This window comes from Canis aureus, chromosome 29 (genome assembly GCF_053574225.1).
Source record: "Canis aureus isolate CA01 chromosome 29, VMU_Caureus_v.1.0, whole genome shotgun sequence".
Taxonomy (NCBI): Eukaryota; Metazoa; Chordata; class Mammalia; order Carnivora; family Canidae; genus Canis; species Canis aureus.
The window spans coordinates 17,555,038-17,567,492 of NC_135639.1; the positions used below are offsets into that span (position 1 = coordinate 17,555,038).

Sequence of the window (12,455 nt, forward strand, 5' to 3'; positions counted from 1 at the left end):
CTATGAGAGAATATTATGCAACCATTATAAATAAGAATTATAAAGAATTTTTCATGGCATGGGAAAATGCTTTCAATATAATCTTAATGTAAAGAGTGGGAGGATATAAAATTGTGTATACTGTATGATCTCAATTATATAAATAAAATACACAGGAAAATACATAGAAAAAGCTTGGAATGAAATATGCCAAAACTTTATAGTTGCTACATGTCACCACTGTAATAATTATAGATGGCTTTCTCCCTGTTTCTTGATAAGTTAATTTCTTTTCCTACAAAATAAGAGGTTTTTAAAACTTTTATTATTAGAAAAGATTTTTTAATTAGGAAAAATATAATCATGAAGACAACGTGGAAACAAATATGTGTAAGATATAATATTAAGTGAGAAAAGCAACATAATAATCTGTGGGGATCATGCCTGAAAGAAGGGAACACCTGTAATCAAAAAGGGTAGTTTGTTTCAAGGCGGAAGAATAAAGTATGATTTAAAAAATTTTTTAACTTTATTATTACTATTTTGTGTTTTATAGCAAAAAATCTGACTTCAAAAGAGTGCCCTGAAAAAAATATGTTAGTCATGTCCTCAGAGTGGTGGCATTACAGAAAAGAAACATTTCTGAGGCCAGCAACTAACTACTTTAGATCTAGCCACAATTTCCCAAAGACTACTCAGGTTCACTATCATGTTCCAAACAATTACTATTATCACAGCTTAGGCTAAGCCCTTGGGGACAGGGCCCTTTTCTGGCTTACACTCCATCTCTAGACAGAGTGCTCACAAAATATTTGGTGATGAGCAAATGAATAAAAGAAAGAAAGAAAGGCTATACACTACTTCACAGGTACAGCCTTTGGTAAAAAGATTTTTTTGCATTCATTCAGTTTTTACAGTATCTCCAATGTTGAAAACTATAAGGATGCTTCGCTTCAAGGATACTCATCATTCATCATAGATTACATGCTCCATGGAAATCCACTTGGAGCCAAAACCTGGTGCCATATTTTTATTTCTCTTTTTCCATTTCAAAAGAAAAAGCTGTAGTTGATTCTAATTTTCCTGCAGGCAGAAGGAAGGGGAACTTTTTATGTATGTGAAAGAATGGCACCCCCCCAGCCACCTGAGGACAGTTCCTCCCAGGAACACCTGTTTGCTCCAATTGAAGCCTGTCCAAATTGAGTCCTGGGGATCGGGAGCTTGCTCTTCAAATGTCCCATCATTCTACAATATTTATTCCCCACCTGTTTGATGGCCATGATAGCTTGGGAATGCTCCAGCCAGGGAAAGCTGTTTCTTGGCCCTAACATAGCAGAGCTAACAGCAGCTAATGTTCACCCGGAATCTGGTCTGGATCCAGTTGTCCCAGAATTTAAAAATGCCTTTTTCTCCCCTTCTCCTTTTCATACTCTACCGGGCTTAGCAAAATTTCTTAAGGAAGAAGAGGTAAATAATTTTTCATCTTCATACCAACATGTTGCAAAACCAAGTTATACCTTTCACTCTTTCTTTCTTAAATCTGATTTTTGGGTTTTCCACTCCTAGGCATATTGAATAGGTGCCCAATAGTGAAAATGAAGATTAGTAAATTATTTTCTCCAGTAAGATAACTATTAAAATCCAGAAGGTAAAATGTAATAAAGACGATCTTAAGCACATAATTTAACATGTAATTCGGGGAAAGGAAAAGATGCCACATCAAACTCCAATTATAATAGTGAAATAATGTTTTATTTAAAACATTCTAGCCATGAGAAAACTGTACGTTTGAAAAGCTTACATAAAGCCTTATAAAATAAGAGACCTTTTATCTCCTCCACATCCATGAGCTTGAAAATACTTTACCTATGCAATTTCAAGGCACATAAAAACCTCAGTGAATAAATAAAATGTTCTTTTTTTGCTTTATACAGAAGCTTTAAAAATTATCCATATAAATAGCTTGGCCTTGAACAAACAGATTAAAAGACCTAACAGGCTATGGTTTCAGATCATGTATACAGAATAGAAAATGAAAGCTTTCCTTTATTGACTGGGCAAGTTTTCTACTAACTAAATTTCTATAAGCCCATTTGATGAGAAAAGTTTAATTGGAATATATGAAAAAATTCAGTGTTTTAAAGTGATACACTTTATTTTTAATCAAATAATATGCCACAATAAAAAGTCACTGTACTCTGCCAATATTCTTTGCATCTATTCGTATAATAGTCAACACACAGTATAATTTCAAAGGTCTTAAAATTTTATAAATATGTGATTTTAGTCAAGTGCATGAAAATTTTCAATATCTTTCTAAAACTGGGGTACAACGTGAAGAAATTTTTCAAAATTGTTTAGAAATCGGATTATTTAGGTGATTTCAAGCTTGTGTTATTTGTCTGAAGAAAATCTTAAACTTCATTACACTTAAAAAAAAATTCTCAATGAGTCTTTGGATCATACTTATTTTCTGAGCAGGCGCAGTTACAAGATGTTGGTTAACTTCCCACGTGCCCTCAACATGGCAGAGGCCAAACAGATCTAACAACAACCTCCAACATTCTAATTCTGTTGCTGGGAGTTACAACCTTAATGCTGCCATAGAAAGGGAAAGAGCAAAACCCACATGTGGGTTGAGAATTGGGCAGTAACTTTCAGGCTCGGACACCTGCCACCTCTTCTATAGAGTCTCTGTAATCACAGGCCCCAGGGATTTCTCCTTCCTGTCATGGCATACTGCATTTATCTTTCACTTATATATAGTACAAGTTATTATGTATTGTTGTTTCTTAAAGATATTGAATTACCTGGGAGTAGAGTTCTAAGCTCGTCGAATCTCCAATGCTAACATATTCCTTTGACACAGGAAACGTTAAATATTTGCTTTTGAAGATGCTGCTGTTGCTGTTACCGCTAAAATGCTGCTAAGAACATGGCTTCTGTCACTAAAACCAGGACAGTGGGCCAAGTTCTGCCCCATTTGGGTGGAATGACCTTGGGCAAGACTCAACTATGGCAGGTCTTATAACGGCCACAGTTGACTTATAAGAAAGACAACAGTGGCAATACCAATCCACAGAGTTCTTTTCAAGATTATATTAAATGAAATAATGTATGTGAATAGGCCTTAAAAATCATAAGGCCCTATATAAATTTTAATGTGCTGTGATCATCTTTCAGGACATATTTTTGATACATGATCTGATTTCCTGGGGGAGCTATCCTGCCAAGTCTCTTGTTGAATTTTGTGGAAACTTCAGAATAAGTATTTCTTATAGGTCAATGCATTTCTAATACTTGAAAATAGCAAAGTAATTAAATGGTATTTAGTGAGAGAATTGTACATAGTTCTATAACCATGTCTCATTTCTCAATTCTTTGGAGTTAGTTGTGGATTCTTGAAAATTTTGTGGAAAATCCCCAGAAGGATACATATGCACACATATGCAAACATTTTCAGAAAATTCTGGTGGTTCAGAGACTCTCGGAAGCCCATCCCAGGAGACAGGCCACTGCCCTGTGGCTTGAGACAGAGAGTGTGGTTTCATGAGAATACCTATGGACCTGATTCAAACACCTTTAACTGATTTGGGAATTAAAAAAGCTGATAGTTTTTTCTTCCTCATCGTAAAATCATTAAGGTATCAGAAGCAGAAAGCAGAGTCTCTTTTTTCCTAAGTAAACGATAATTTTATAGCAGACTAGAGTGCTGTTCTTTCATAAATTCCAAGCCTCTTCAATTCTCTCTGTAAATTTTTGGTAAAATTTAACAGTCTGTCATTTTCTCCATTGATATCTGCACTTTAGTTCCAAAGTTCTTTACATAACTTTGCAAAGAAGTCACTAGCTTTTCAAATAGGGCATTGAGGTTAAAAAAAAAAAAAAGATGATGTCTCCTCTCCTTTCAGCTTCTATCTTGTCCCAAAACATAAGGGACAATTTAAAATAAAAACTGAAAACAACTTCAATTAATACCAGCAAGGTGGCCAACTTCTGCAGCTTAAGAAATATTTTAATTACACTTTTGGATATTGACTATATTTCTTCACAGTGTTTTTTGTTTTGTTTTTTTTCCCCTTGAAAGCAAAGAATTCTTTCTTAATACCTAGATGACAAACTCTCAAGATGTACACAGTTGTTTCTTATTATGGCTTCCCTGGAAAACATTTCTGGGAAAGCACAATTCCCAGCCACTTACTTTGTTTACAACAGACAAAACTGCTTGTGTGGTATAAATAGGAGTCTGTCCTTAAATGCTGCTGAAAAATAAAATGCAGCCATGAAAAGGAGCCATTTCCTGCCTCAAAGGTGGCTTAAAAAAATTCTTCGCTACTTTAGGAACAGCACCAAAGCATAAATAATAATTATCAATCACCACACAATAAAAGACTAATTTTACCAAAAAAAAAAAAAAAAAAAAAAAGTGGGGTGGGAGAGGGAGAGAGAGAGAGAGAGAGAGAAAGAAAGAAAGAAACAACAAGCTACATATTCCAGAGATGCCCTCAGAATTGTCAGCACTGGAAGGTTTTCTTATCCCGCAAGATTATGAAACCCCTTCTTGTCCTCCTGCATTTGTGATGTATATCTATAACTCGTTCTTGTTTGTGCAGATAAGCCTTGCCTTGTCTCCCTAACTGCACTTTCAAAAGAAGATTCACAGTTGTTTGACTTTTGATCTGGGTAGCAGCTAGCTCGACCACCTGCACTGTACATGAGCTGTTACTGAGCCCGCTTTGTCCCATCTTCCAACACAGCAAGCCTTTTAAAATTGATGTGTGAATACACTAATTTACAATGTGAGCGTTCAAACAAAAAAATATGGTGGTGGTTGTGGTGGTGGTGGTGGTGGCGGCGGTGGCGGCAGTGGCAGCAGCAGAAGGGGGAGGTTTGTGAAGAGAGAAGCCCTGACACTTGCTTTATAAAGTTCAGATATTGTTCACTGCCTCTGGCATTTAATGAAACAGATGGCCAGAGGCCTCCCTCAACTTACAATGGAGCAGACAGTGGTGTAAGGGTGCAGGGGCCTGGCATCGTAAAATGTTGTTTGGTGATGGTATATGTTAATAAATAGCCATTTACAAGGGGGGCCGAGGGCTCCATTACTTGTTTATAAGGAAGGCCTAGGGGCTCCTTGCTTCGAGTTAACAGCTCAAGGCTGCGTTCAAAGAAGGCATTGATGGTGAAGGTGAAGTGCAACCTTTACATTCTACATCATGCTAAAGAATGGCATGTATCCCAGGGACGAAAGGAAAAATCATAAAAGAAAAGTAGTTCAGGAATTAGGTCAAATTGTGGCTCACAACTGAGGAAAATATAAGATGCTTTTCTATTGTGATGAAATAATGGGCAGAAATATTCTGTTACTGTGACGTTACTTATTTTCTCTTTCAATGAGCATGTTTACATTTTTGTGAAAGTGCAACAGATAAAAACCTGCAGGGTTTCAACTAAATTATACCCACGTGAACCTACATAGCAACTGTGAAGCTATTCTGGACCATTCTTCCAAGGATTATTCCACTGATCAGGCCTCTGCCAGGGTAAAGTGACCTGGGGCTAAACTTGACAAGGTTCCTGACTGAGACTAACTTACAGTCCAGAGCTGAGGACACTGAGCAGAACCAGATATACAGAAACTTCTCATTCCCTTCAAGGTGAGGATGTGCCCGGGAACTGTCACCACCTCCCCAAAACCATTCCTTCCAGGGCTGGTCTCTGTGGCAAGAAAAGCTATACTTGGCCTCAGTGGAAGGTTACTTTTACCATACAAAACACCTGACAGTGTTTCCTGCTTTGCTTTCAGCTAGGACATTCCCCGCCTGTCTGGATATCTGCAAAGAAGTGTGTTCAAAGTCTATGCTTTGGCGGTACTAAAGGGATTCCTTGGTTCTGTTTCATTTCTCTCTCACTTGGATTTCCGCCCCTATTTGTTTCAGCTGGTTGCACAATGTGGTGGGGAGCTCCATAAAATCCTTTGAGGGATGAGGTAGGGGATGAAAAAGGTCTAGAAGAAAATTAAGATGTGTAAGATGTAGAACTACAATAGACACAATGCAAAGCAGATGTTAAGGCCTCGTAGGAAGTACAAACTACTGTGAAGAATCAGGGCCAGGACAGATCATTTCTGGATGAGAGACTGATAAAGGCTTGACAGACAGAGTGGTATTCCAGGTGAGATACAGAGTACAGATCAAAGTTTATCTAGAACATTCTGAAGATACTATCTGTTGTTTTTGCCTGCCCACTATCTATTCCCCTTTCCTGCAAAAGCTCCTGGATTTTTCTGAGGAAACTATGCTTTGTCCATTCTCAGACTGAGTGTCCATCCTCTGCAGGAGATCCCAGGTCTAAAATGACCAATTGTAGATGAATGGGATTTTTACCAACCAGAGCCAAATCAGAACCAGCAGCAAGACTCCATGCTATAACTTCTATTGTAGCTACTGGAGGGGGGAAATGGCTGTGTTCAGCGGGTGTCATCGAGGGGGCCAGCAAAAATGGTGTCCATGAATAGAAACCCATACACAAGACAGCCGGGATGGGAGATGGAGAACGAGAGACCCAGTCCTAATTCTGCTCTTGGAACCTTAGATTCCACTGTGTTTGAAGTTGCTTCTGCCCTGGAACCATTTGGTTACATGTGGCAATACATTTCCTTTTTGTGGCTTATGGCTACTTGTTTCAGGTTTCTGTCACTTTCATCCAGAAGATTCCTGACTATAATAGGGAGGAGAAGGAGTATATTCAGGAGGAAGTAACAGAAGAAGCAAAATATAGGATTAGTGAAGGGTTAGGGCTAACTTTGGAGATGAGAGGTAATGACCTTTAGTAGGGGCATGGGTCTATCCAATGGGAGTAGGAGCAAAGGAAGCTAGAATGTTCATTGAAAGACCTTAGGGATTAGACTAAGGAGGAAATGTGTCAGCAGGTAGTGGGAAACCACAGGGGCGTTTAAAGCAGGGAGGAAACAGCACTAGTTTGGCACTCTGGGAGATAAACTGGCCAATAGTATTAGGAACATAAGAGAGGAAGAGGCAATAGAGACCACCCAAGAGGCTCCCTCTCTAAACAGTCTAAAGAGAGGGATGGAGAGGGATGGACTATCATTTGGGAAGGAGTGAGCTTGCAGGGTCTTCCTGCTCTGGACAGTCCTGTGAGTACTAGAGGGAAGTCCAAGCAGCACTGCTGAGTGAAAGTTACAACATGGGGAGGGAGGCATATTTTTATTTTTATTATTACTGATTTTTAATTTTATAAAAATTACTGGGGGAAATATAGCAGTGGAAGAAAGATAATTTAAATGTATCCATTTGAGGGACACGTGGGTGCCTCAGTGGTTGAGCCTCTACCTTTGGCTCAGGGCATGATCCTGGGGTTCCCGGACTGAGTCCCATATCGGGCTCCCTGGGAGGAGCCTGCTTCTCCCTCTGCCTGTGTCTCTGCCTCTCTGTATCTCTCATGAATAAATAAATAAAATCTTTACAAAAAAAAAAACAAAACCATATCCATTTGAAATTCATCAACCTAAAATAACTATTAATTAACCATTTGATTTTAGTCTTTGCCTCCCAGGCTATTTTTTAAAGCAATGATGATAATAATCAATATTTCAGCATTTATTGAAACCTTACTATGCAACAGATTCTGTTGTATTTTACATGTATTGACTCATGTAACCCTCATAATAATTTATGAGATACAGACTCTTGTCTTCCTTATTTTATAGATGGGGAAACTGAGGTATAATAAGTGGGTTTCCTGCCAAAAGTTAATAGCTAGAAACTGGCAGAGCCAGTGTGGCTGCAAAGGCTATCTCTCCTCTATGGAGGCATATGCCTCTTGATGCGTATGCAGGAATTTCATTTTAAATAATTAAACAAAATGGGGGATTGCTTTATCCAGTGAAGATAAGGCCCCAGTGAAATAAGGTTAGACATAAAATTTCCTCACGATACTTGCAGAATGCTGGAGGTAAGGGAGATTAAAGATTCATCTTTGCACAGTGTCATTGGTTCTGGCTAATGCCCCACAGTCTATGGTCAAAAATAAATCTTAAGGGACTCCTTAAAAACACCCCTCCCCCCCGGGACACCATTGGTACACTACAGTTTTTGTGTCTAAAAGACCAGACCAAGTGCCTTCAGCCCCATCTTAACCAGTGGGATCTGGTCAGGCTGGCTCACTGCTTTCTAGAACAACTAATTGCTCATCCAGAAAGGTTGTCTATCTGTGAGGCATAGTAGGAAAAAACAGATGCTAGAGGCACACCACTTATGTATAGCTGAATGACACCTAATAATAGTTGCTTATTTCTTAAAATGGGAGTAATAATCTCTGTCTCCTAGGGTTGTCATGAAGATGAAATAAGATAATGTATGGTAAGTGCTTAGAACAACGCCTGCTACCTAGGATCTATCGGTCAGAGTATACGTAGTAGTGTTTTTGTTACTAAAAGACACAGTAGAGTGTAGAATAATAGATCTTAAAATTCTGACTTTCCCAGAGCAGTATAATGTGGGGGGAGGGGACAAGGTAGGACCACTGATGCAGGACTGCCAATGTGTCTTACCAACTGTCTGTTTTTTCATTTGCTCTAACAATCGACTTCTAAAGGAAGTGGTTCACTACCACACTTATTTCACAGAAGAAATGGAATTATAATACAGATAGCATGTGACGTTAACAATTTGAGTAATGAAAACTCATCAGTTTGTACTCTTCCCATCCCAGCACTAGTTAGTGAAAACTGGCTCTGGAACCTTTTGGCACAGTGCATTCAAAAGAGCGAGCCAAGTGCACATCCTATTTCTGTGCCTTTCTTATGTATAGGACTATGGACAGTTTACTAAGCATAGGTATTCTCATCTGGAAAATGGGAATGTGATACTTTCTCCACAAGCTTCTTAAAGACTGAATTAGATAATGTGGGCAAAGTATAGTTAGGGTCAAACACAGTTAGGGCAGCTGGCAGAGCTGTCACTGACAGATAACCCCAGATGCTGTGTTTAAATGTCTGACACAGGACCAAAATTCTATGTTTTGAGCAATGAGACTGTTGTCAAAGAGAAACACATATAAAGAAATCCAATGCTGTGCTTTGGTTTGGTAAAAGCACCATCCAGGTCAGCCTTGAAGAGGTCATAGGACAAAGTCAATGAGTTAAGTGAATAGTAATAAATTTACTCACATAAAAAGAAATAAGATTTTTTTTCTTAAATTCTCATTGTGGCATTATTCTAATCTCAGATCCTCAATCTGTTAAGTCTAAAGAATCTGCAGCAAATTCAATCATTTTATTCTTGAACGAATATGCACTTGATAAAAAGCTGAAGAATATCTTGGAGGTTAGGATTGCACTATATTAATTTCAGGTCAGGGCCTATGTTCAACGCTTGTAAAAACAGGCCAAGAAAGGGGGAACAACAGGGATAAACAGAGAAAAGCAAAAAAGGAAGAAAAGTGAAAATGTAAATGTTAAAGATACTGCAAGGTAAGACATACTTTTCAGTGCATAAAAATTGAGTATATTTTCAAGGACATCTTTCTTACAAGCCCTGAAAACTCTCCACTGTCGAATTTTTAGACATTGTAAAAAGAATAATTAAAATACAATAAAGTGTTTCTTTTCTTTCTTTCTTTTTTTTTTTTTAAGATTTTATTTATTCATGAGAGACACACAGAGAGACAGGCAGAGACACGGACAGAGGAGAAGCAGGCCCATGCATGGAGCCTGATGTGGGACTTGATCCCGGGACTCCAGGATCACGCCCTGGGTGGAAGGCAGGTGCCAAACCGCTGAGCCACCCAGGGATCCCCCAATAAAGTATTTCTTGAGCAAAAGGATGGGGTGGGGGGAGCAAGAATTTTCAAAGATTAAAAAAAATCTAGTTGTAGCATATTTCTTTAAGATACATTTGTTTACTAAAAATATTTGTGTTTCCAAGGCTTATAATAGTCTTGCATTGGTATTTCTGGTATACCTTACTTTTGCAAATCATTTTGACAGTATATTTAAATTTTCTAGATGTTTCACCTGTCATTCTACCAAAGCAACAAAACCATGTTTAAAATGTAAAATGTGATAGCAATGATAGGTGGCAATTATTCCCCAGACTGACTCAGAGATAGCTGTAACAAAAATACAAGTATAAAATAAGAACTTATGAATAGTGCTAGCAAGGGCAGCTGCCTTTAATACTATCTGGTTTGTTTATCTTATAGATCAGTTACCAAAGGCCTCTCACCAGCTCCTTGCTTAAACAAGTTACTACATGCATGCTGGAAGGATAAACAAGAATTCACTTTTTGAAGGAAATATTCTGATTTTTTTTAATTAAAAATTTTTTAAAAAATGATTTAAAACAGTGGGGGCACATACAGGTCGTGTGTGGGAGAGAGGAAATTGTTTGATATTAAGGTAATCATATGGGAAGAGATGTTAAAATACGTTTTGAAAAAGCTGTTTTAAAAGAAATGCTGTTTCTTTTCGTAAGCCTTTTGCCAGCACCTAATATGCAGTCAATGAGCCAGCATAACGCATCCTCCAAATTTATGTCGGAGGAGATCTCAAATCATAACTTTGTTATATTCCTAGGAAATCCTTCAGATACTTTTAGAAATAAATATACCATTACTGATAAATTATTCATTTAGAGGTAAAAAAAAAAAAAAAAGGAATCATGAGGTCTTTTGTTTTCTGACTGAAAATCTTGAAAAGTTCTATTTTCATTTTCACTGGCCGCCCGCTCTGTCTACTCTAAGAAGACTTCCTAGTCAGCTGTACAGGAAATAACATGCATATAACACACGCAAATATACAAAGAGCAACATGTGAGCCGCTCAGTGCTGTTTGTGATGCTTTAAGACAAGCAGTTGTAATAATCACATTTTGTGAGAGTCAATGAAAAATTCATTTCTTTGGCCCCAGTCACCACATGAATGGCCATTTGTTTCATGACCATTTTCATTATTATCTGAATAGCACTTTATTCCAAACTCTGTCCACAGAGTCAGGAAATGAGTAGTTTGTCCCTAGCTAGTTCTCCATCTTCTGTCAAGACAGAAGAAAAATTACTTTCCAGGGAATTAGCAATATCTGTGTTTTGATGTCAAGTTTCCCCATTATAATTTCGAATGGGCCAATTTTCTCCTTTGCTTTCTTCCTCTTGGCAATATAGTATGGTTCCATAAAGAATTATTTATTTATTTATTTTGGTTGCATCTACGGCTATCTCACTAAACTGGACATGTCCCCAGTTCTTTTTTGCATGTTTAGTTCCTTTCAGAGCTTATTTATGAATCTATAAATAATCTCCTGCATCTCTAAACCTTTGAAACACATTGGTTTTATAGCTATTTAAATGATATTTCCTATTGGTTGTTTTCCTCACACCCTTTTTAATGACTAGTAAGCATTCACTGGAGTTGGAGAATCTTCGAGAACTTCCTTGAGAATTAGGTAATTTTAGGAATCCCCCAGGACTTTCTTCTTTCTATTTTTTTTAGAGAGAGCACATGAGTAGGGGTAGGGGGAGAGAGCAAGGGAGAATCTTAAGCAGGTTCCACACCTCGGGTGGAGCCTGATGCAGGGCTTGACCTCACGACCCTGAGACCATGACCTGAGCCAAAATCAAGAGTTGGACACTTAACGGACTGAGCCACCCAGGTGCCCCTACTTAGCTCATTTTTATTTCCCTATCTGCTTTTGGTCTTACAGATAATCAGGTCGGTTCATACATAGACTTTGGTACTGATAGGGCACAAGTTTCACCTGTCTTCACAACAGACTAATCAAAACAAATAAAATGACCCAAATGAGGGGACCATGGCATGCTATTTCTTTTTTTTTTTAAGATTTTATTTATTTATTCATGAGAGACAGAGAGAGAGAGAGAGAGAAAGGCAGAGACACAGGCAGAGGGAGGAGCAGGCTCCATGCAAGGAGCCTGACATGGGACTCGATCCTGGGTCGTTCAATATACAAAATTAAAAACACTTTGAATTTAAAAAATGAAAAATAATCAGCAACCTTTCTTTTAAATAAATTCATTCCACGGTTTAGTATATTGTAGAATATTCTCAGTCATACAGAATCTATCATGAAACTCAATAAGCTTATGTCACGTGGAGGTAAACATCTACGCTGCACAAAGAGGATATTAATTTCTTTTAATTCATTTGTGAAGGTGACAGATGGGTGCGTGGTTCAATACTATACCTTAACTTAAATCAGACACAATTATTGACACATGATGTAGGTAGGCAGTTTTGGAAAGAGAATGTGAACTCTCTTCCTGAAAGAAAAATCTCACCAGTGCTGGAAGGGAATGCCATGTGAACAGGAGGGATATAACAGACGAAGCAAAATCAGAGCATTAAATTAAAGACTTTGGTACATAAAAGCTGGCTCTGTTTCTCTAGAGACTGGTTTTCCAGGGAATAATAAAAACAATGAAGTGAAGAAGTTGATAAAA

General features: G+C 38.0%; 1 protein-coding gene across 7 annotated transcripts in view; it reads right to left on the reverse strand.

Annotated features, from left to right (window-relative positions):
• Positions 1-12,455, reverse strand: part of VTI1A (vesicle transport through interaction with t-SNAREs 1A) — a 358,072-nt gene that overhangs the window by 137,650 nt on the left and 207,967 nt on the right. The gene's annotated exons all lie outside the window — the stretch shown is intronic.